Source organism: Leucopleurus acutus, assembly GCF_964270905.1.
Source record: "Leucopleurus acutus genome assembly, chromosome: 14".
In the NCBI taxonomy this organism is placed as follows: domain Eukaryota; kingdom Metazoa; phylum Chordata; class Mammalia; order Artiodactyla; family Delphinidae; genus Leucopleurus; species Leucopleurus acutus.
This window is the reverse complement of record NC_139156.1, coordinates 54,622,795-54,648,432: the sequence shown is the minus strand read 5'-3', so window position 1 is coordinate 54,648,432 and position 25,638 is coordinate 54,622,795.

Sequence of the window (25,638 nt, the reverse complement as noted above, 5' to 3'; positions counted from 1 at the left end):
CTGTACCACTGAATAGATACCAAGAATGTCCTGGGATATTCCATTCCTGACTTCTGTTTCGGAAGGGCTCCTGCTGGAGTGGGATCCTTGCCACTTCACGGCTGAGCCAGTGTTTCCTTTTCAGGAGCCAACACAGACTGGTAGTGGTGACGGTGGGGGTGGGGTGTCTTCTATTTCTAGATCCCTAAGTCTGGGAGGAATTTGGGGCCCATCTGGGCCTCCCCCTCATGTTCCAGCAGAGGAAAACTGAACCAGGGGAGGGACGGGGCTGGCTCCTGGTGCCAGAGGAAGTAGGTTAAGCCTGCCCCACTTCTCCTTGGTCATCATTTACAATCTGCCTGCATTCGAGAAGGGACTTAAAGGAGACTGAGAGGGAGCTCGTGTGGTTGCCTCAGTTTGAAGCCGTGAACCACGCTGTATCTGGGGTGGGCTTGTGAAGGAGTTAGAATGTACGTGTTCAAATTAAAGGATTCTGGGGCTCTGTGAGGGTCCCTTTGTGACTGATTCAGTGAGGTGTCTGTCAGCCCCCCTTGTGTGCTGGGGACAGAGGCTGCTGGAAGAGGAGATGAAGCACAGAGAAGAGACAGCAGACACTACAGAGGGCCTCCAGGTTGACTCCAGGGCCCTGGGCTCGTCGTGTCGGGTGTGTTGGAAGGGCCCGCTAGGGGTTTATTTGCCTGATGACTGCAATTGTTTTCTATCGCTGTCATAAAAACGACCACAGCTTAGGGGCTCGAAACAACAGGAGTTTATTAGCTCACAGTTCTGTGTGTCAGAAGTCTGGGTGAGCTGGACTGGGTTCTCTGCTCCAGGTCTCACAAGGCCAAGGTTAAAGTGTTGAATGGCCAGGGCTCTTCTCTGGAGGTGCTGAGGGAGACTGTGCTCCCAGGCTTATCCAGGTCGTTGGCAGAGTTCTGTCCTTTGTGGCTGCACCACTGAGCTCCTGTTCCCTCCTGGGGGTGTGGGAACCTGTCTCAGCCTGTTAAGACCCCCTGCATCCCTCGTCCCATTGCCCTCTCCGTCTTCAAAGCCAGCAATGGTACAGCGAGTCCTTCTCATGCTCCAACCCCTTTGACTTCTTCTGCCTCAATTCTTCTGTCTCCACTCAAGAAAGCTTTCTGCTTTTCAGGGCTCATGTGATTAGATCGGGCCCACCCAACTAATTCAGATACTTTCCCTGCTTTAAGTCCATAACCTTAATTATGCCTGCAAAGTCCTTTTTGCTGTGTAATGTAACCCATTCACAAGTTCCAGTGATTAGGGTATGCACAGCTTTGGGGGACCCTCTGTCTCCTGGGATCCCACTCACCCTAAGGGAAGAGGGAGCCTCAGGGCCTAGAGGGAGATCTGAGTCTGAGTACCACTTGGGGTCTCCCACTCAGCTCAGCCCAGCGTCTTGAGGAAGGGGGTGAAAAAAATGGGGGTAGGGGATCAGCTGTGAGTGGAAGTAAAAATGCATGAGCTATTTCTACAAAAATTTTCGTAAGTTGGGAGCACTTTGCAACATCTCTATGAAAGTGTGATTCAGAAAATGCGATAGATATCTTTTTCCCTTTAGCACAAAATAATACATTTTCTCCTGCTGCACAGGGCCTTAAGAAGGGCATAGCCCAACGTGGCGCCTCAGTACTGGCCGACTTGCCTGGTGGCTGGGTGCTTGGCAGTGCAGGTGGCAGCGCCAAGGGCAGAAGGTAGTGCCGGATTTCAGGCAAGCACAGGAAGACTTCCCCCTGGGCAGCTTTGATAGGTGGGCCTTGGGAACAGTGGCTGTACTGAGAGGTCTTCGTGGAGCCTTTGGGACAAGGAGTCCCTTGGAAGGAGACCTTCTTGGAAGGGCTGGATTAAAATGGAGCTAATGTGACCATCACAGACTGGTGGAGGATACTGCTCTGTGTGTGTGTGTGTGTGTGTGTGTGTGTGTGTGAATATAGTTACATGAGTATAGATTTATGTAACCACCATCACAATTAAGATACAGAGCAGTTCTATCACTCCCCCCACCAAATTCCTTGTGCTGCTGCTTTTTTCAACGCTCCCACCACCTGTATCCCATGTGACCCCTGATCTGTTCACCATCCCTATAGTCTGCCTTTTCCAGAATGTCATATAAGTGGAATCAGACAATATATAGCCTTATGAGGTGGCTTTTCACTCAGCATAATGCCTTTGAAATGCACTCATGCTGTGACATGCGTTAAAAGCCCCTTCTTTTTTTTTTTTTTATTGCTGAGTAGTTAGTATTCCAGTGTTTGAATGGACCACAGTTCGTTTTCCATTCACCCACTGAAGGACATTTAGGTTGTTTCCAGTTTGGGCAGTCATAAGTGGAGTGCTATTTTCATGAACACGTTTTTATGTCTCTTGAGTAAATGCCCAGGCATGGGATTGATTGTTGGGTTGTATGGTGTGTGTATGCTTAACTTTATCAGGAACTGCCAAACCGTTTTCCAGAGTGGCTGTCCCATTTTGCGTTCTCTCCAGCAGTTATAGAGTTCCAGTGGCTCCGTATACTCACCAGCATTTGTGGGACTTTGTTTGCTTTTTGTTGTTGCCATTCTAACAGATTCTAATGGTATCTTGGGTTTTTATTTTATTTTGAACTTCATGGAGTTATTTGCCATCTGTGTGTCTTCTTTGGGGAAGTGTCTGTCTCAATTGCTTGCCCAATTTTTTATGGGGTTGTTTATGTTCCTTCTGTTGAGCTTTGAGAGTTACTTGTATATTCTGGATACAAGTCCTTTGTCAGATATGTGGTTTACGAATATTTTCTCCCAGTCTTTTCATTTTCTTTCTTTCTTTTTTTGGCCACACCATGTGGCATGTGGAACTTCCCTGACCAGGGATCGAACCTGTGCCCCCTGCAGTGGAAGCACAGAGTCTTAACCACTGGACCACCAGGGAAGTCCATCTTTTCATTTTCTTAACATCGTAGGGAAAAAGGTTTTAATTTTGATGAAGGCCAATTTATCAATTTGTTTCTTTTATCAGTGATACTTTTGATGTCATAGCTAAGAACTCTTTGCCTGACTCAAGGTCATGAAGATTTTCTCTTCTGTTATCTTCTAAAAGTTTAATCATTTTGCATTTAGATCTATGATCCATTTTATATAAAGAATGTGTGAGGTTGTTTTTTTGTTTTGTTTTGTGTTTTGCAATGGATGTCCCATTGTTCCATTGCCATTTCTTGAAAAGATAATGCTATCTCTATTGAATTTATAAAAAATCAGTTGGTCATATTTGTGTCTATTTCTGCATTATTTATTCTGTTTTATTGATCTACATGTCTGTCCCTTCACCAATGTCCTGCAGTTTTGATTACTAGCGCTTTAAAATTGAGTAGTGTCAGTTCTCCAAATTTATTTATTTTTAAAAAACTGTTATGGCTATTCTAATTCTGGTTCTTTCTTCTATAAATTTTAAAATCAGCTTGTCCATTGCTATAAAAAATTCTGCTGGGATTTTGATTGGAAGTACACTAAATCTATAGAACAATTTGGGGGAGAATTGACATCTTAACTATATTGAGTCTTCCAATCCAGGAATACAGTAAGTCTCTCCACTTACTTAGGTGTTATTGCTTTCATAAGCATTTTGGAGTTTTTATCATACAAGTCCTGAACATGTGTTCTTAGATTCATAGCTAAGTATTTAAATCTGGGGGAACTTTTTGTACATCATATTGGTTTTCAAATTTTAGCTTCCAAATGTTTATTGCCAGCAAATAAAAATATGATGGATTTTTTTTCATGTTGACTTTATGTCCTGCAACCTTGCTAAACTCAATAATAAGGTTTGTTTTTGGTTTTAGATCTTTTGGGATTTTCTGTGGTCGTATTGCCTGTGAATAGGGATAGTTTTATTTGTTCCTTTATAATCCATATGCATTTTATTTCTTTTTCTTGCCGTATTGCACTGGGACTTCTAGTATGATGTTGAATAGCAGCTCTGAGAGTGAATAACTTTGCCTTGTTCTCTGTTTTAAGGGGAAAGAAAGCATTCAGTCCTTCATTATTAAGTGTGATGTTAGCCATGAAATTGTTGTAGATACTCTAAATCAAGTTAAGGAGGCTCTCCTCTAATCATAGTTTGCTGAAATTTTTATCACAAATGTACATTGAATTTTGCTATTTTTTTCCTGCATCAATTGATATGATTGTGTGCCTTTAATTACTTAATCTATTAATACTATAGCTTGTGTTGAATAGTTTTCAAAAATTGAACTAATCTTGCATTCCTGAGATACACCCCATTTGGTTGTGGTATATTATTTTTTAATATATATTGCTAGATTTGATTTGCTAATATTTTGTTGATTATATTTGCCTGTTCATGAGGGATGTTGGTGTATAGGTTTCTCTGTATGCACCTAACCCTAGCCCTAACTGCCCTTCCGCTCCCTGCTCTCAAGCCCTTCGTCTGAACATGGCAGGCACAAGACTTCAGACCTTGGAGAACTCCCCTTGTTGGGATTTAAAAACAAAACCATAGAATTTCCTAGAATTATTTTCCCTCAATAGAATAAAAGTTCCAGGAGAGAAAAGTATTTCCTTTGGACCCTGCACTCCCTTTAAGTCAAATAAACATCTGTCAAGGAGGAACAAGACAGAATTCCTTGTGATCAGATGCTCCTGGTTCTACAGCAATTTATCAAAGCCCTTCTCATCAATTAGAGAAATATTTGAAAAATCATCACAGCTCCTGCAAGCGCCTCATGTATAATTCAAAGCAATGGCTCCAGATGGAATGAGGAAGCCACAGAAGCCAGCATTGCCTTTTGAAGGTAAACCTGCTCATCGTCCCTTTCATCTCAAACCTAGGAACAAACTCCGGGCCCTCGAAAATTACGTTTCTACTGAAGTGTAGAAATCTTAAGCCTGAAGTGTAGACACTTCCTCTGCCTCCCAGTGGGCCTCCTCTAGGGGAAACCATTTCTCAGTTCTTGGGAACTGGGTGTTCCTGTGAGATTAAGGCAGTGAGAAGTGACCCCTCTCATGCGTGCAGCATTCTGCCTTTTTTAATCGCAGCCTCCAGTACTGAGTGATTCCAAGAGGGCTGCAAATAAAAAAAACAATGAAACAAGTGATCAAGTGATCACCATGTGAAAACCACCCTCACTTTTCTTATTTCATTTGCCATTCTCATGAGTCAGGTAATATCTTGAGTTCACAGATGAGAAGACTAGAGCAGAGAGGTGGAGTGACTTCCTCAGGGTCACACAGCAAATTCACAGTGAATAGTATTTGTACCTTGACCACCAGACACTGCCTCTGTGGGTATAAACCCCAAATTTTCATTTTGATTCTGTTGTTCGATTGAACAATGTGGAGACTAAGTGGGAAATTGATCATTTTTTTTCATTGAAATTTGGTTTGGAATAAAAATTCTGAATTTAAAAATACCAAATATGTTTTGCTAAGTACAGTGGCCATATTGCTTATATTATTTAAACCACTCCACCCCTGAACTGTATTTAACAGTTCAATTGATTTCACTTCTGAATTGCACGAATGGCATGTAGAGCCCACGTGATTTAAGACCCCAGCACCACCAGCTCAGAGCACTTTAACAAGAGACGACACAGGGAGGACTGTAGGAGACATATCTCTGTACTGTGGAGGAAACACTTCCTTTGGATTTGACCTAGAAGTTACTCTTCTTAGTTACTCTACTTGATCACACCTGGTCTCCACCTGCCCTTGCAATATGGCAGCAACAGAGGTGGCTCTGAGTGGGACACGTGGGCTCTGTAGGATTCCTTGTGCAGTGGGTCAGTGGGGACTAACCCTCTGCAGGGTATGTGCAGAGGCAGGTAGATGGTCCTCCTCAGCTCTGTGCTCTAGGAGGTATCTAGAATACTGTATTCTAGAACACCAGAAATACAGTAGGTAGAATTACTAATTGGTTCTAAGGGCAGAAAATGGGCATCCTCCTCTATGGGTAAGGAGGCCTTTTGAAGGCAGATGAGACAGTCCATCCCAGACCAGATGGGCCAGAGACACAAGGGGTGCAGAGAGAGGGACCACGAGCTACAAAATGCAAGCAGAAATATCCACCTGGGACCAGGTGATCAAGGCCAGCCCCCTAGGAGGAGAGGTGTATGCGGGAGGGGTCTGGCCTGTCCTCACCACTCTGCACCCAGCCCCCAGCCCAGTGTCTAGAACACAGCAGCTGCTCAGCAAGGTGACAGAAGGAGCTCCATCATCACTTCCTGCAGAAGCCGGCCAAGATGCTCCAGTGTGAGTTGGGGGCCCCTCTTCTGAGCTCCCATAACACCCTGGGCTTGCTCATCACCAAAGCACTGTCATGTCACCTTATAACGATCTGATTTCTAGTGTGCTTCCTTCCTAGAACCACTTTTGCATTCCCAGCATCTTCTCTAGCATATGGTGCATATTAAGTCCTGAAGGAAGGAGGGAGGAAGGGTTTCATCAGCTACTTAGGGTTAAGGGTTTCACCAACAACTGAGAGAGGAGAAGAAATTGGAAGTTAATAGCAGGTCTCACTGTACGTCATCTCGAGGTTGCTGAATATAGTTGTGTGGCTGTAAACTCTATAAGGAACCACACATAGCTCTCCTTCTAGAGTGGAAGCTCAGTCATGCTGTTACTCTACGAGGGTATGAGTCTCAAGACATCAGGGTCTCTCTTGGTTATCACTGTTTCACTAGCTCCTGGCATACAACTTATTATATATAACAACTTAATACAAATTGTTTGAATGAATGAATAAGTCAGCGAGTGAATCGGGTCCTTAGTGTTCTTTATAAAGTCCTGGTTTACTGAGCCTATCTGTGCGTGGTTCTCATGGTCCTCCAGGTCAGCTGCATCCATGATGCTAGGAGTCCATAGCCTGAGGCCCACGGGAGATGCTCAGGCCAGCTGCTCATTGCCGCATACTGGCTCTTCCCTTGAAATGTTCATCTTCACAGTTAAACCACGTGGGCCTCCAGGTGGAGGAGGGACCTCTGCTGAATCTAGTGGCCTTCATTATTTTATTAATCTTATTCTAACTTTAGAACAGGTGTGAATGTGAGAATAGTCCTTCCCTTTTCTGGGCCTCATCTTCCCCTCTATGAAAGGAAAAGGCTACCCAAGATGATCCCAAAGCTTTCCCAGCATTTCAGGCAAAGATGAGGAGGGAGGCGGATGTGGCGACGGCATCCTGGTGTCCTCCTGTGGCAGCTCCACCCCGAGTTCCCAGGGTTCCCAGGGAGCAGTGCGGTTGTGTGGGATGAGCTTCGAGGAAGATGTGTGAGTAAGCATGAATTAGCACCCCTGCTTGGGGCCCGCGAAAACGTGTCAGAGACACGGAGGGGGACCTGCCGTCACTGTGAAGACAGCAGACTTCCAGACTAAAGATAGGACCTGCCTCCCGACGGGGAGGGGCTCCCTGCCCCCCTGGGCGGAGGGATGGAAATGAGCTGAACACAGCAGTGTGCGCCCGCTGTCACTTTTGGGGTGTGAAGATACAAGCCATCAGAAAACTCAGCAAAAGCTGCAGGTCCTCTCTCCAGAAAAATGCACAGACATCTGACATTTTGCATCTGATGGAAGGGAGGAGGATGGATTCCTTGAAGTCCATCTCTGAGCTCTGGGACCCCACTAACAAACTCATCCAGAGCAGAGAGATGGGGGAGGGGAGGGGTCCTCGTTCCTAGCTCTCATCTGGGCTCTGCTCCATCTGGCTGTGCCTTCGCTGCTCTGGATGGCCTCAGTCTTGCCATCTGTAAAATGGATGGCCTGGAAGAGGACCATAGTGTGGTCCCTTCCTGGATTCCACCCTAGAATTTGGTTATCACAAGCACACACCCTGAGGGCAGCTCCTGGGTGCTGGGGCCGCTCTCCTAATGGCTAAGCTGAGAAGCAAGTGCGTGGGAGCTGGGCGTGGGGGAGCACCGCTCATGGCGCCTTCAGAACCCACTTTTTCTCTAGCTTTAAACCCAGCCTCCTTCTGACAGTGGACCCACCAGTCAGGTGGAGCCTGAAACGCTCTCCTACGTGGAGACGAGAAGTATTCAGACTCCTTCCTTCTCTTTCCCCGGCTCTGTCTAAAACGGCTGGATAATGGGAGTTGGGGTCTCCCTTGGCAGTGTCAGGTATGCCTGACAGAAAGCCGGGAGCGGGTCTCAGCCAGATTTTCAAGGATAGGAGCTAAGGCCTAGACAGCTGTGACCTGGCTCAATCCCACCCGGCCGGGCCTGGGGCGAGACGCCCTGTACCTGGTCTGGAGAGCTCGGGGGCACCCACCGCTCCATCTGAGTAAGAACAAGGAGGTTTCACCTCCCTCCCTGAGCCTGGTCTCCTCTTTCCTCATTGCCTCTCCACTTTTCACCTCCTAGTAACTTCTAGGCTGGGGGAGAGGGGCCTTTGCCCAGAAGGCCAGCCTGAGCAGGAGACAGACTCCCCTGCCCAAGTGCTCTGCCCGGGAGAGGATGGCTGTCTAGTCCACGTACCGCCCTGTGGTCAGCCCGCCAGGGGCCTTCCCTCTCCCCCCACACCCCCCCCAGCCCTCTATCCCAGCCCCACTCAGAGCTCCTAACCTCGGTGCTTCCTGGGCAGAAGCCTCGTGGTAGCTTTCATTGGGGTTTGCTTCTTGAGTCAGATTATGAGAATCTGACTTCTTTAGATAGAAGCCGTTACTCCCACTCCAAATTACGATGGATTTCCAAGTGTGATCAAACCCCTGGAGCACTGGCTGTCGCATTGCCCTTCCCTGCTGCCTGGGGTCCCCGTGCACCCTCCGTCCCTCCGCCTCTGTTCCCTCAGCCTTCTCCAACCCTCAGAGCTCCTCTCACCCTTCAAGAAAGCTCCCTACCACCTCCTCTATGAAGCCTTTCCAGACTACTCGAACTGGAGTGAGGTTTCCTTCCTCCGTAAGCCCAGCTGTGTGTCAGGAAGCGGGGAGAATATGGTGCTGAGCCCTGTGCAGCTGCTTCAGCAGGGCAGGACCTAGGTCAGTCCCCACAGCAAGGCTTTGGGATAAATATTAACACTCCGCTTAACAGACCAGGAACTGCGTGGGTGCAGGTGGAGTGGGTGGGTTAACTGACTTGCCCAGGATCACAGAGCTGGGAGATAAAAGGGTCTGCATTCAGAGATTGTGTTTTGTCCCACTCTCTGCTTAGCCTCCTGTCCCTGCACCCAGGCTTTGGTTCTTCCTGACTTTCTGTCCCGGCTTGTTTGTGTAGCTCTCCCCCTGCTCTGGGTCCCCCTGTGAACAGAGGCTACTGTGTTCTCCCCTGCTCCCTCCCAGTGCCGTGCAGAGGGCCTGCTCAGTCAGTGTTTGAAGGATTGGATGAAATCTCTCCACTAGTGCTTGGCATTTTCCCCGCACCTAGAGTTGCAGTAATGAAATTTCCACCCTGTGCCATAAATGATTGAAATGTTGAAAATATCACAACCTGGAGGAGACCAGAGCTCTTGAAATTTACAACTAAAACAACGGCTTCTATTTATGGAGCATCTGCTGTGGGATGTGTTTCGAGCGTTTATCTCTTGACTCTTGACAATCGATTTAGGTGACTCTGGGGCAAGGGCACCTGTGTTTGTGACTGGCCCAGTTCTGACTGGTCAGTGCCCCTGTGTGCCCCTCGTTAGATATTACAATACCACACCTGCCTATAAGTCGTGTGCTCTTATGGATGCCCATTTTACAGATGAGGAAAGTGAGGCTCAGAGGGGAGAAGTAAGTTACCCAGAGCCACACAGCCAGACCTCAGCAGAGCTGGGCACTGAAGCCTGGAGTGTTTGTGGCACACACAACTTAACCAGCACACCATTCAGCTTCAAAGCCCAGCTCCCTCCCTTTCCTAGGCTAGGTCAGGCCTTCCCGCTCTCAGCAGGCCTGGGGTCAGTATTTGCATGGGGGTAGGTGGGGGCCCCACCACCACCGACCTCCAGGCAGTGCAGCCCAGCTATTCATGAGAAAAGCACTCCTGCTGGGCCCCAAGTGCTGCCCTCAGAGGGCAGACACCTGCATCAGTGCTGGTGTGCAGGAGGGCCCAGGGCCTCCCCCAGTGCCAGAGGGATCAGTGGTCCTTCTGTTCACATGGAAGAGGAGTGAAGAAGAGACCAACCACTTGGAGAAAGAGATTGCAAATGCTGATCTTTAGTCGGTTGTATTTTGTTAAGTCCACAGGAACAAACCATGGATTTGGGGCCAGGAGGCCCAGCTCCCCATTACTGTGTGATACTGGTCAGGGTGCTTGCACTGCCCAACCTTACTTCCCCAGCTGTCAAGTAAGTCACTTGGGCTGGATGCAGCCCAACGCCCCCTCCAGCTCCTCCTGGGCGAGTTGAGAGTGGGCCCTGGGGTCCGATAGCCTGTATTCAAATGTCAGCCCTGGGATGGGGGTGAGGGGAAGAAAGCGCGTCCACTTAACTCTTCTGTGCCTGGGTTTCCGCACCTGTGAAATGGGGATAACAATAGCAGTAGGTGCCTCGACCGAGCGTTACACATAAAGTGCTTAGAAAAGTCGCACGGTGCGTGCTCAGTAACCCTTCATTTCTAGTACTTTACGGCTGAAGTGGTCATTTTAGCTCTGATTCTTGCCCAGCAAGTATTATCTCCCTGATGCAAATGAGAAATGGAAGCCCAGAGAGTAACTTACTCAAGGCCACACGGCTAAAAGAGAGACTGGGTCAGTTCTCAGTTTCCCCAAGGTCGCTGAGCTGTGCTTCCCTCCTCCTGCACACCCACCTGTTCAAAGAAGGGAACTGGCAGGAGTTTGGATAGCAGGTGAGAGCAGGCTCTTCTCCAAGGTGGTAGAAGGGTCGGCCTCTGTGCTTCTCCATTGCTCTGTGCTTCTCCATTGCTCTTCCAGCACTGGCAGCTGTGAAGGGGTGGGAAGACTCTGGAGCCTATGCTCAGTGGCCTTTGTCATCAGTCCTGCTTCCTTTGCTTACAAGCTGTGTGATTTTGAGAAGGGTGGGCAACCTCTCTGGGCCTTGGTATCTTCATGAGAAAACTGGGGAGAACAGCCCTGACCTCTCCACTTACAGGGTTGCTAGGAGCATTAACTACGGGGAGGGGGCAGTTACGAGAGCAGGGAGGCAGCGAGGGCTGGGACAGGAGCCCCCGTGCCCCCAAAGGGAGGGAGCCAGAGGTCTAATACCCCAACTTCTTTTTCTTCCCTCCCTGGGGTCTCCTCCTGGATGGAGCTGACCACTGGCTGAACTCAGTGGGGAGCCCGAGAACATGCGGTCAACCTGGGCAGCCGCAGTGCAGATGGGGAGGGCGCAACGGGAGATGTCCCGGGCCTCTCTGAGGTTGGTCCCCTCCTCCCCGTTCTGCCTCTGCGTCCCGTGAGCTGGCTAGACAATAACGGGACCCACACTGGAGATAGCGCCATATTCACCTGTCAGGGGGTTTACTGTCAAAAGAGATGTAGCCTCCTTTTTGTGAGTAAAACAATGAAACCTCCATAATTGTTCCAGGAGAAATAAACATGCCAAAATATTTAAGTACTAATAAAAGTTAAGAATTATCCCAGCATATTTAAGTATAGATGTATTTTTACAGCAGGCAATGAAGGCAGTTGCCAGCAGAATGCATTTCATCCAGGCCATTTAATACTAAACTGCCCGCCCCCTCCTTTGAGGCTTGGATGGGGAGGGAGCACCGAGGAAGGGGGGGTTTGGGGCCTTCACAGTGATGGGAAGAGGGTCCCCTTTCTCAGGAGCAGACCCCACGCAGGACACCAGGCACTGCGCTCCACCCTTTCCGTTGCCCACCGCTCCCCGGTCCTGACCGCAACCGCAGGCAGTACTAGTGTCATCTCTGTTTGAGAGCAGAAAAATCCAAGACACAGAAAGATGAAATAAGCACCCCAGGCTGCACAGCTGGTGGCTGCTGGAGACGGGATGAGGCAGCCTGACTCAGGAACACACCCTCCGCTCTGGACCATCTCTCAGGGCTACCTGGCCCTGTGCTGGGAACCTGGGATGCACATTCACAGCAGGCTGAGTTCTGGGCCAGCTCAGCTCTTGCCAAGACTATTCACTAGCCTCTGAACAAGTGCCTCAGACTCTGTTCCCGCATGGCTGCCCACCACTACCCCCAGCCTCAGTGCTGCAACTGGAGGCTTCTCTCAGTCTGAGTGTGTGCATGAGTGTGGGTGCCAACCTGAGTCTCCTGGCTTTTAACCTTTCCGTAGTTCCCTGTTCCCCACAGGATACAGCCTAAGCCCTTGGGCCATACCCAAGCCCCTGCCCGTTTCTCCAGCTCTGTTTTCTGCCCGTCCTTGAGCTCCGAGCTGTAGGTGGACCAGTCATCTTTTGCTTCTCCAAACACAGTGTGCTGTTCCGTGCCTCCTTGTGCTCGCTCATGCATGGACCTCTGTCTGGAATGCCTTTCTATCCTTCCTCGCCTGGCCAACTCTTAGGCACCCTTCCTAGCCCAGCTCATGTACAGGTTTTCCAGAAATCCCTCCCAGAACCTCTGAGTTCAAGTACACATCCCTTGTTCTGGGACCCTGAATGCTCAGCGCTCACCATAGTACATTGGCATTATTTATTGATGAGACTCACTCCCCCAAATGCAGGACTGTATCTTCTTCATGTTTGCATGCAGCACTGGCCTGAAGACATCTTGAGGAAAGACACGTGGCTCAGCGACTGTGAAGGAGGCCGACCTGCCTTAGCGTCTTTGCTCCATGGCTCAGTACCTCTGTGACTCTGAGCACATTTCTTAACCCCTCCGAGGCTTACCTGGAAAACAGGGCTAGACACGGCCCCCTTATGAGCCTGTGTGAGGAGTAAGTAGAATATCCCTTGTAAACACATTCACCAGAAAGCCGGGCACGCGTTCCATAAATGCTGGCTGAACGTGAGTCTTTAACTGTGAAACTGTTGCGAAACTGCCCCAGCCTCAGGCCCCTCCTCCCTCTGGTGAGTGGGCAGGCGCCCCTCACACACACACAGGCTTTGTCACTCACACAGGCCTTTGCGTCCACTCCTAGTCTTTGAGAACAACCTCCTGAGAGGTACAGGTGCAGAGAGAAGCCAGTGGCCCAGAGAGGTTAGTGCTTTACCCCAGGTCACACAGGAAGGTATAGATGGAGCTAAGACCGCTAACCAGGTCTGGAGCATCCAGGTCACTGCTGTTTCCCAGATTCCCCAGTTCAGTCAGGAACAATCTTCTGTAAGGAGCTGATGACTCCCTTGGAGAAACCACACCCCCTCCACACCACTCCTTGGCCCACATCTGGTGGAGGACGGGGCTGGCAGAGGTCAGCTGCTTCTGGTTAGAGCTCCTCCAGCCTACTGGGAGCTGCCTGGCCTCAGGCCTCATGAAAAGCCCAGATAACCCCACCCAAAGGAGACATGCCTTGAGTGGACAAGAGGCTCCCTGCTCCCCTGCTCTGCCCACATACACGGCATTAGCCCACGTCCCTCCAGCTGGGCTCATGGTTCTGGCTGCACCAAGCAAACAGCAGGGTGACCTGGGGGTCCTCACCTTGGAGTGAGCCCTTTGGGAGCCTTGATTTCTTGATCTATTAAAATAAGGGTGTTTCCGCTATGAGCAAGAAATGAGACCGTATCCGGTGGTTCAGAAAACTGTAAAATGGTTACGGTTAAGATCATCACCACTAATCATCATCATCGTAGAGAATAAAGGTAATTCAGGGAATGCTGAAGTCCCTTTGGAAATTAAAACCCTGGAGGAACTTGATTTCTCTGTTAGAAATAACTCATGTCCTATTTTTTTTAGAATTTTTTAGTATGGTAAAATATTTATAACATAAAACTTACCATTTTGATGATTTTCAAGTGCCCAGTCCAGTGGCATTAAGTACATTCATGTTGTGGTGCAACCGTCACCACCATCCACCTCCAGAACTTTTTCATCTTCCTAAACTGAAAGTCTGTCCCCATTAAACACTTAATACCCTATTTCTCCCTTCCCCCAGCCCTTGGCAGTCACTGCTCTACTTTCTATCTTTATGAATTTGACTTCTCTTAAGTAGTTCATCTGAGTGGAATCATACAGTATTTGTCCTTTTCTTACTGGTTTATTTCACTTAGCATAATGTCTTTAAGTTTTATCCCTGTTATAGCACGTGTCAGGACTTTCTTTTTTATAAAGACTGAATAATAAGCCAGTGTACGTGTGTACTACCTTTCGTTTATCCATTCATCTGTCAATGGACACTTGGGTTATTTCTACCTTTAACTATTTTTAATAGTGCTGCTGTGAACATAGATGTATGAACAGCTGTTAGAATCTCTGCTTTTACTTATGTTGGATATATAACCGTAAATGGACTTGCTGGATCATGTGGTAATTCTGTTTCATGTTTTTTGAGGAGCCACCCTATTCAAAGCAGCTGCAGCATTTTACATTCGCATAAGCAGCCCACAAGTGTTCCCGTCTTTCCACATCCTCACCAACACTTATTATTTCTGTTTTGTTTTGTTTTTCAGTACCTAATGGGTGTGAAATGGTATCTCATTGGGGTTTCGATTTGCATTTGCCTAAAGATTAGTGAAGTCGAGTGTCTTTGTATGTGCTTACTGTTCATTTGTGTATCTTCTTTGCAGAAATGTCTATTCAAGTCCTTTGCCTGTTCTGTAATGGGTTTGGTTTTGTTGTTGTTGTTGAGTTGTAACTCACTTCCTATTTTAACATCAGATGAACTGCTGGACTGTCTTTCCATTGGTAGCAGAAATATGTGTGAGTGAATGTGAATATCAGTGGACAGAACACCAGCATTTATGGAAGACTTCTTTTGTTTAGTCCTCATGATAACTGTGTGAAGTAAGTGCTATGACCTTTATGTATGAGGAAACTAAGGTTTCAGAGAGATTAGATGACTCACCCAAGATCATACAGCTGGTGCAAGATAGAGAGATAGAGAGATAGAGAGATAGGGATTGAGGGTTTGGAACTCATCTTGGCACTCATCCCAGTCTATCTCCAAAGTGATGAGGGTTTGGAACTCATCTTGGCACTCATCCCAGTCTATCTCCAAAGTGATGCCCACACTGCCTCCCTGCAGAGGCTGAGCCTCCTAAAACAGCAGGAGGATGGCCACAGTGACGACCAATCCATTATTGTTATCTGCATTGAAGAGACAGCCCCAGGTGAATGATGTAACCAGAAGGTTCAGAGCAAGGCCCACCATTAATCTCGTGGTTACAAACAATATAGGAAGATTATGCTGGCTTCCAGCCCAGTTAAGTGGACATTTGGATGTTTTCCAAAACAAATGTGGATCCTGTAAATACACATCAGCTGGTTTGCAGGAAATCAGCGTCCAGATGAAGCCGCATCTAGAGAGATTTTCCAAAAGTCCTACTGCAGAGAACTTGGGGGTGGCCCATTTGGAGCATGTCTCCCCCTTGTGAAATGTTTTTCATTCATTCAAGACTTCCTTGCTGAGGGACTCTGGGTGCCCAGCTCTCTGCCGGACTTGGGCTCATGTGTGAGATGCTGGAGGTGGAGGTGAGATGCTGGTGGTGAATTATGACTCTGGCAACCATCTACCTTCTAGTCTCCAGAACAATGCACCTTCAGGCAGGAACTCTATGACCAGAGATGGGGGGATGCTTGCCCGTTGTCACACAGTAAGTTCCCAAGTAGTAGAGCTGGGAAGATGTCCCAAGTCTCCATTAAGTCACTCGACTTTCCCAAATACCCCAAATTTTGGTATTTATACTACTGAATTTTCCAGACTGCTTCTCAGCAAGGGAATTCCCAGAAGGGGTGCAATAATCCTTTGCCAGAATTTATGCCCTAATTTTGGTTTCAAAACAAAGTGAATGTAGATAGGTCTCTATTTCTTTCCTCTGGGAGCACATATACAAAGGTTAAGACTTCTTCCCAGGAAAAATTCGAAAACGACATGGAAATGAAAGTGAGTGCTCAGGGCACTAGGTGATTAAGTGCCGAACGAGTGGAACAGACAGTGAGTCCTTTTAATCTAATCCTTATCCAGGGTGTATGAGCACGTTCGTCCTCCTTTGTTAACACAAAACCCTGATGGGCTGAGACTTCGCTCCACGCACTTTCCAGGAGGTGCGTCCAGTGGCTCTTGGTGTGGTTCCCCGGGTTTTATCTTCTCTTTGGGATGGAATGGTGTTGCCACACCAGGCTGGCTCTAGGGATGCTCCTCTCCGAATTAAGCGCTGTCTGGGGATGGATTCCACATCTACTTGCTGGTTTCCCTCAGCGGAGCTGAGATACTATCCATTTGTCTGAACATCAAGGGTGGACAACAGGGGGTCGGGGGACAGACAAAGATGGAATGAGACGTATGAACTCAGCCCAAAGCTCTGACCCGCCATTGTTGGCTCACCCCCAAGGCTCCTGTCTAGGCCTCATGCTGGAACAGCGGGTTGCTGGCAGCACCAAGGGCTCCCTGACTGGGCTTTGGGCGTCCTCTTGGTGGGGGGTGCCATGTTGTCACTATGAGCATATAAGTTCCTTGGTCCTTTAGCACAGAAACCAAGATCTTACGTCTACATTAAGTATGATTGTTTAAGTATAATCCTTTTGTGGAAGGAAGGAGGAAAGAAGAAAAGGAAGAAAGGAGGGAGTGAAGGATGAATAGAAATTTTTCCCTTTAACAAAAATCCATGAGATGCATCTGGTCGAACTACATTTGTTGGGAGTGGCAGGTGTTTTTGTCGGTAGAGCCTAGAAGATAGATAGCTACATAGAGAGAGAGAGAGAGAGAGAGATAAAATAAGTGGTCACTTAATGTTTGCTGAGTGAATGAATGATTGAATACTGTGGAGATTTGTGATTTGCTTACTGAAAGGGAGATTTCCTTGTGGAACCATATTGGTCACTATTAGTAAGACTGAGGGGAATATGTAGACTAAGGCTTTGGTTTTAAGTCACAGGAAATTCACAAACCTGTGATGACATTTCCACAATAGGAGGCCAGTTTGAATTAAATGTAGTGAAGTCATTCACTATGCGTGATTTCTAGGTCCCGGCCTGCCCAAGATCATCTCTCCCAGTCAAGCCTTTAAATTGCCAGTGAAAGGGGTCTTGTCTGAACACAGTCCATGATTCCCCTCTTAACTTTCAAGCCAGAAGCACCGAGGGTCTCTTTCTTCTAAGTGATATATTCACCGCTTCCTGAACAACTTCCCTTCCAGGAAATCCAGACCCTCCTCCACTTTCCCTCCATCTCCTAGTCCCTGATTCAGAAAATGAAGCTTGAAGAAGGTGCTTGCAAATTGGAGTGAGTAGCTCTGCAGGGTGAGGCCCGACATCTCGCCACATTAACCCTGGGAACTTGGGCCAGGAAATGAGGCTGGAGCCATTAATGCCTAATGATGTTGCATTGTCTTCCAATAACAAACCATCTCACCAGTTGGTTTTATAGGGGACCAGCTGTTGTTAATTGGGGAAGATGAGCATGAAATGACAGCTTTCACACCTGACCAAGAGAAAGCTGCCGTCCTGGGGCAAGATGGGAACCGCCTGCTGCAGGCAGGGGGCCCCTGAGCTCTGTCTCAGCAAAGGAGAGGCCTGGGGCCGGCCTGGGGCTCCCATTACTCTCACATCTTTAGCAGGCAGAAAAACAGAAAAGAGTGTTGGGTTCATTTAACATCCCACGCCTCCTCCTGCAGCCCGACAACATCACCTTGCCATACTGTGTCATTTGATTTGCTTGTGCGCGTGTCTCTGTAGCAAGGTGACGGGGCCTAAAGTTGCACAGCCTAGCATCTGGCGTATTCCAGGCTCTGCAGGGGAGGCATGGCCAGGTCCTCTACCACTGATCCCGGCTGCTGCTCCCTGGCCACAGATGCCCGGACCAGGGATCAGGCTGCCGGCAACTAGTGACACAAGGGCTCAATCACATTTTCTCCCTTAACATTTCATCAAAGAGACACAGGAAGCAGTTGTCACCCAGCAGTGGGTACGAAGCAAAGGGAGGAGAGAGAAGTGCTGTGACACAGAGCGGGTGCGGCGGCTGTTTGGCTGTTTGGTCCAGGAGCAAACCAACACGGGGAGGGGGCTGATGCACAGGGACAGGAGACTGGTGCAGGAGCTGGGAAATCTTACGTACGGAATACCTACCACATGCATTTTAACTTTATAGCCTCGGATGGTCCTCTCAGGACCATCCCAGGATACCTGGAAGCATGTTATATTATCCCCATTTCACAGATGGGACACTGAAGCTCTGTGATGTCAGGCAACCTGCTGATCGTTAGTAATCAAGAGCAGGGACTTGAACCCCATCAGGTGAGTGCCCTCCTGTGCACTGCTGCTGTTGGCATTTGAAGACCACTGCAGGTTCTCTACTGGCCGGCAGAGGCGGAGAGCTCCGTTTCAGGGCGCTCAGTCAGGCTGCCTCGAGTCCCGCAGACTGAGAAAAGCACAGACCTCTCTCTCTGCCTATATTTGCCTTTATTTGCAGTGTCGATTCAAAAGACGGGAATGAGGAGCATTAAAACATGTACTGTAAATAAACCAAATTAAAGTTAGATTGACTCATTTAGCAGCCAGCCTCCGATCTTGCATTAGAGGCAATTGAAGAGATTTCACAGATTTTAGTAACCAGATAAGATTATTATATAAACAGACTTCTGCACTGAATGATGAGCCATATCTCTTTTTTTTGAGACAGTTAAGATATAGTTTATTTTATTTTTTTTAACATCTTTATTGGAGTATAATTGCTTTACAATGGTGTGTTAGTTTCTGCTTTATAACAAAGTGAATCAGTTATACAAATAAATATGTTTCCATATCTCTTCCCTCTTGCATCTCCCTCCCTCCCACCCTCCCTATCCCACCCCTCTAGGCGGTCACAAACCACTGAGCTGATCTCCCTGTGCTATGTTGCTACTTCCCACTAGCTATCTATTTTATGTTTGGTAGTGTATATATGTCCATGCCACTCTCTCACTTTGTCCCAGCTTACCCTTCCCCTCTCCCAATATCCTCAAGTCTGTGCTGTAGTAGGTCTGTGTCTTTATTCCCGTATTACCCCTAGGTTCTTCATGACCTTATTTTTTTTCTTAGATTCCATATATATGTGTTAGCATATGGTATTTGGTTTTCTCTTTCTGACTTACTTCACTCTGTATGACAGACTCTAGGTCCATCCACCTCACTACAAATAACTCAATTTCGTTTCTTCTTATGACTGAATAATATTCCATTGTATATATGTGCCACATCTTCTTTATCCATTCATCTGTCGATGGACACTTAGGTTGCTTCCATGTCCTGGCTATTGTAAATAGAGCTGCAATGAACATTGTGGTCCATGACTCTTTTTGTATTATGGTTTTCTCAGGGTATATGCCCAGTAGTGGGATTGCTGGGTCGTATGGTAGTTCTATTTGTAGTTTTTTAAGGAACCTCCATACTGTTCTCCTTAGTGGCTGTATCAATTTACATTCCCACCAACAGTGCAAGAGGGTTCCCTTTTCTCCACACCCTCTCCAGCATTTATTGTTTGTAGATTTTTTGATGATGGCCATTCTGACCGGTGTGAGATGATATCTCATTTTAGTTTTGATTTGCATTTCTCTAATGATTAATGATGTTGATCATTCTTTCATGTGTTTGTTGCCAATCTGTATATCTTCTTTGGAGAAATGTCTATTTAGGTCTTCTGCCCATTTTTGGATTGGGTTGTTTGTTTTTTGTTATTGAGCTACATGAGCTGCTTGTAAATTTTGGAGATTAATCCTTTGTCAGTTGCTTCATTTGCAAATATTTTCTCCTATTCTGAGGGTTGTCTTTTGGTCTTGTTTATGGTTTCCTTTGCTGTGCAAAAGCTTTGAAGTTTCATTAGGTCCCATTTGTTCATTTTTGTTTTTATTTCCATTTCTCTAGGAGGTGGGTCAAAAAGGATCTTGCTGTGATTTATGTCATAGAGTGTTCTGTCTATGTTTTCCTCTAAGAGTTTGATAGTGTCTGGCCTTACATTTTGGTCTTTAATCCATTTTGAGTTTATTTTTGTGTATGGTGTTAGGGAGTGATCTAATCTCATACTTTTACATGTACCTGGCCAGTTTTCACAGCATCACTTATTGAAGAGGCTGTCTTTTCTCCACTGTATATTCTTGACTCTTTTATCAAAGATAAGGTGACCATATGTGCGTGCGTTTATCTCTGGGCTTTCTATCCTGTTCCATTGATCTATCTTTCTGTTTTTGTGCCAGTACCATACTCTCTTGATTACTGTAGCTTTGTAGTATCGTCTGAAATCAGGGAGCCTGATTCCTCCAGCTCCATTTTTCTTTCTCAAGATTGCTTTGGCTATTCGGGGTCTTCTGTGTTTCCATACAAATTGTGAAATTTTTTGTTCTAGTTCTGTGAAAAATGCCAGTGGTAGTTTCATAGGGATTGCATTGAATCTGTAGATTGCTTTGGGTAGTAGAGTCATTTTCACAATGTTGATTCTTCCAATCCAGGAACATGGTATATCTCTCCATCTATTTGTATCATGTTTAATTTCTTTCATCAGTGTCTTATAATTTTCTGCATACAGGTCTTTTGTCTCCTTAGGTAGGTTTATTGCTTGGTATTTTTTTGTTGTTGTTGCAATGGTAAATGGGATTATTTTCTTAATTTCACTTTCAGATTTTTCATCATTAGTGTATAAGAATGCCAGAGATTTCTGTGCATTAATTTTGTATCCTGCTACTTTACCAAATTCGTTGATTAGCTCCAGTAGTTTTCTGGTAGCATCTTTAGGATTCTCTATGTATAGTATCATGTCATCTGCAAACAGTGACAGCTTTACTTCTTTTCTGATTTGGATTCCTTTTATTTCTTTTTCTTCTCTGATTGCTGTGGCTAAAACTTCCAAAACTATGTTGAATGAGAGTGGTGAGAGTGGGCAACCTAGTCTTGTTCTTGATCTTAGTGGAAATGGTTTGTTTTTCACCATTGAGGATGATGTTGGCTGTGGGTTTGTCGTATATGGCCTTTATTATGTTGAGGAAAGTTCCCTCTATGCCTACTTTCTGCAGGGTTTTTATCATAAATGGGTGTTGAATTTTGTCGAAAGTTTTCTCTGCATCTATTGAGATGATCATATGGTTTTTCTCTTTCAATCTGTAAATATGGTTTATCACATTGACTGACTTGCGTATATTGAAGAATCCTTGCATTCCTGGAATAAATCCCACTTTATCATGGTGTATGATCCTTTTAGTGTACTGTTGGATTCTGTTTGCTAGTATTTTGTGAGGATTTTTGCATCTATGTTCATCAGTGATATTGGCCTGTAGTTTTCTTTTTTTGTGACATCTTTGTCTGGTTTTGGTATCAGGGTGATGGTGGCCTCGTAGAAGATGAGCCACATCTTGAGGAGAACATTTGAAATCAATAGCAATACAGGCTGAGAATTAAGTAATGTGGTTAAGCACCTTTGAATGATGCCGGTTTTAAGAGCTGATTAGGAATAAATATGCCAATTGCAGCAGAGCTGAGAGCTGAAATAAAGTGATGATTAATCAATTTGGGCCTGAGAGCCATGGAGGCCATCTTGGTGTTGAGAAAGCTCGGGGGCCTGATGGTGGCTCAGAGAAGGGACGAGAAAGGAGATATCAGAGTCCTCATGCAGAACCACGGCTCTGCCCACCCAGGGGTTGACCGTGGCAGTGTGGCGAGGAGGGCCTGGGGGCCGACAGAGGATTAGCGGTAAGCTGCCTAAGCTGCTCACTCAGGGCAAGCCAGCATCGCAGGGAGGAAATGATGGTGGGGGACACTGACGCCCCTAGGATTGTGTTTGGAATGCCCAATTACCATTCAACTGGGAAATGATTGGTCTTTTGGCTGCCCTGTAATCACCTCTCACCTGGACAATTGCACCGGCTTCCCAACGGGTCCCCGTTTGAGCTGGCGGATTCATTCCCTGCGCTGTTAGTTACTAGAGTGGTCTTTCCAAAGCACTGCTGTGATGCTGGCACTCACCTCAGAGAGACCTCCGCTGCCTCAGGGCCAAGCCCAGGTCCCTTAGCTTAGGGTTCAAGGCCCTCGTGGTCCAGCTGTACCTACTTGCCTCAGTTCCTCCTACTCCCCATTCCTGCCCTATGACGGCTCCGCAAGAAGGTTTAGTGGGGCCAGATGTCGCCTCTTCTTTGTGGTGTTGTACAGAGGTGGACCCTCCTCACCTCCCCTGTCTGCTGAAACCCCATCCTTTCTCTGGCCTAATTCAAAGCCCACCTTGACTGTTCTGCCCCCCAACCCAAGCAGAACTAGCTGCTCTCTCTGTTACCATCATACTCTGAACAATCCTTTCCCTGTTTCATATCCGTGTCATCCACTCTTTCTTTTGTATTCCTTAAATACTTATTGGCACCTTTGCAGTGCTACCCACTGTGGTTGGCCCTGAAGAGAGCACAGAAGTGGTTCCCACCCTCCTGGAACTCAGTTTCACACCAAGCATTTAATGCTCTATGCAGCTGTCCCTGCTCTGAGAGGCAAGTCACACTTGTTTAACTCACCTGGCACAAGGCACGTGATCAAGAAGTGTTTGAATGAATGAATGAGAGATCAAACAAATGAATGAGTGGCAAAAGTGGATCAATGGGAGGGGTTACAGTGAAACAGGTTTTTTTCTGGGTAGAAGAAACGTAGGGCTGAGCTTCCAGGAACTAGAGGCATCCGTGCAGAGGATGACCATCCATCAAGGAGGTTCCAGAAAAGACTCAGAATTAGCTGTGAGATTGAAGTTACAGTGATATGGACTCCAGGGCCAGCCCCACCACTGACTCAGTATGTGACCTCAGGTAGAGCATGTCCTGTCTTTGAGCCTCAGTTTCCCCATCTGTAAAATGAAGGCATCAGGCTACAAATGGCCAGTCGTGAGCCTTTGCTAACATGAAGAAAACAGGGGGTACTTCTTAAATGTTGGTGGCTTCCAATGCACCCCTTTGCAGTGGACTACAATTAGTATTGGGCTATAGCCCATGTTAGGTGCAGATAGAAATGGAGCAAGCGTAAGATGATAGGAGGAGAATGAAGCGCAAGATTAGCAGGACTATGGTAAGTGTGAGCGACACTCCTGTGAGCTAGTGTAGGCCGGGAAGGCTTCCTGGAGGAGGTACGACATTGACCTAGAGGGTGAATAGGACTTAAATATTGAGGGCAGGAGGGGTGAACTCAGGCTGATGTGCAAGCAGCTCTGAGTCAGCAAGGCATTGTCCCGAAGGCCCCCTGTGGGTGCGCTCCTGTGCCACGTCCTCCTCCCTGTCCTAGAAGGAGGCTGGAAGGAGACCCTGGTTGGAAGGCTGAGTTTCTTGCTCAAAGGGGGCAGATGTGGGTTCTTCTCTGCTGTGTTTTTAACCTGGCTTCCTGCCTTCAGCAGGCCCGAATCCTCCTGAGGCGCTGGGCGGCGACCCCGCCATGGGCGGGCTGAATGTGATGGCTGAAGCTGGGCTCTCCGGGAAGGACCCTGGCTCTGGTCCTTGTGGCTCTGCAGGCTGTGGGCTCTGCGGCTCAGGAGAAAGGGGCTCTGAATTATGTGACGCTCCCTAGCAGGGGGGCTGCTACAACCAGGTTAGCCAGGAACAGGCAGAGGATCCCACTCCCCAGGTTATCAAGCAGGACCTGGGTTTCCCTGGGGGGAGCTGGGGGCTGGGGGTGGGCATGGCCGTCTGCTTGAGCTGCTCATCTTGTGAGGCCATCTGCCCGCCGGCCTGCTGCTCACTCTTCCGCCTGACTGTCCATTGCCAGCGTTCACAGCTCTGCGAGCCCTGGCGAGGGGCTCTGGGTGATGGGACACTTGCAGGGGCCCTTCCTGTTGGCTGCCAGCTGTAGCAAAGGTCAGAGGAGAAGGCAAATGTGCTGGTGTGAGGCTCCCGGCTTCTTACAACCTGCTTCCCCTCTCTGCTTCCTTCCTTCCTTTTCAGGACAGCAGAAGGACTCCTAAAGATTCCTAAGAGCTTATCATAGATGGGGGAAACTGAGGCTCAGAGAAGGCAAGAGACCTACCAAAGATTCCAGGACGAATCAGCCAAAGGGCAGAGACCAGAGTCCCCCGACACCCCGTCCTGTTTGCTGTCCTGCACAGCACGGTGTCCTGGCCTTTCTCCCCACTGCACAGTGGAGCCCGGGGGCAGGGTCCCCACTCCCTGCGGTGCTCATGGGAGTCACACCTTTCTCCTCCTGCCTCTTCTTCCACCTCTGCCCCCCCTGCTCCGTGTGTCCTAGACCCTCTAAGGCTCTGCTGTCTGGCCTGGCCCGGCTCTCACTGTCTATCTCATTCAGCACCTGCAACCCTGAGGCTCTGACCCTTGGCCAAGGGTTGCATTGTCACCAAGTTATAAACTTGGTCACATACTTCTCTCTGGTTCTCTTTAGGTGGACCCAAAACACGGCCATGCCCAAGCGTTCGAGTGAAACACACGTGCTTCCCTGTTCCCTCCCACCACCCCTTGGCACAAAGGGTGCGGGGAGGAGGCCAGGGCACGCCTGATCCCATCCATCCTGCGGGGCCTGCAGAGGCAGCAGTGGGGAGGCCTCGGCTGGAATTGCAGGGCAGCTGCTTCTGGTCCAGGGAGAGCACAGGCTCTATCAGGGGCCCAGCAGCAGCAGAGCTGGCTGACTTCCTGCGTGCCCAAGAGAGGAGACAGGCGGTTCCTCTTTTTATGAGCTAACCAGACTGAATGCAGCTGCAGTGTCTGTCAGCCGCCACCGAGCATACCCGGTGGCTGCTCTCTCACTTCTTCCCAAGGAATCATACTTATTCAAGTTCAAGCCAAGAAGTCTGTTACCATAACACAAAGTTGTTCGAGTAAGAGGCCTAGGAAGTTCTATGAATAATACTGATGGTGGGTGCCCATTGGAAGGGATTCCTCTTTCGTGACGCGGTGAGCCTACAATCCCTGACCCAGTCAGGTGAGCTCTGGGCTCTTCCACCACTGACCACCATTCAAAGGTCAACTCCTGCACCGGGGCTTGGCTCCGACATGCTATATAGACTGAAGACAGTGATTGAAAATCGCTTGCAGAGCAATGTACTGGGAAGGTGCGTGGTGCCTCCTTTTTTGTTGTTGGTTACAGACTTGCCAGGGAGGGTGCAAGTGTGTCTTCCCCTTTCTCCATTCTCACCTAGGAGAAAACAGCAGGGTGTTTCTCAAAGCTTGGCATCCTTTGTCCTCGGGGAGTTTTTTTAAATTTTTGATGTTTTAGAGCATGATGGTGGAATTTTTCAGTCCCTGGAGGAGGCTTTTTGAGTTTGAAGAGGAAGGGCTGTAAGAATATGTAGTCTGGTGATCTGAGAGAAGATAAATGTGGAGTCTTTGAGGATGAAGAGAGGGGTAGCATGGACCTGGGGCTGGGAGGAGCCTTAGGAAGGGCAGCCGGAGGGGATGTCGCCCCAGGAGCACCAACATCTGAGGTTGTCAGCACACCTCACACCTAACAGATACTCAGCCACACACGTACACACACACACACACACACACACACACACACACACACACACGTGCCTTGTGAGGGGGCATGTTTATTTAGAGGTCAAGGAAAGATCAGTGTTTCCAATCTGGGTGGACACAGATGAGACAGGCATGGTGGCCATGGGATGGGGTGGACGATGGGGGACTGAACTGCCTCTGCTTCTGAGCAGAGACCAAGCTGAGGGCCCCTAGGCACCACGGCTCTGGACTCTGGTTGCCCTGCTGATGCTCACACAAATCTAGGTGGGTCACA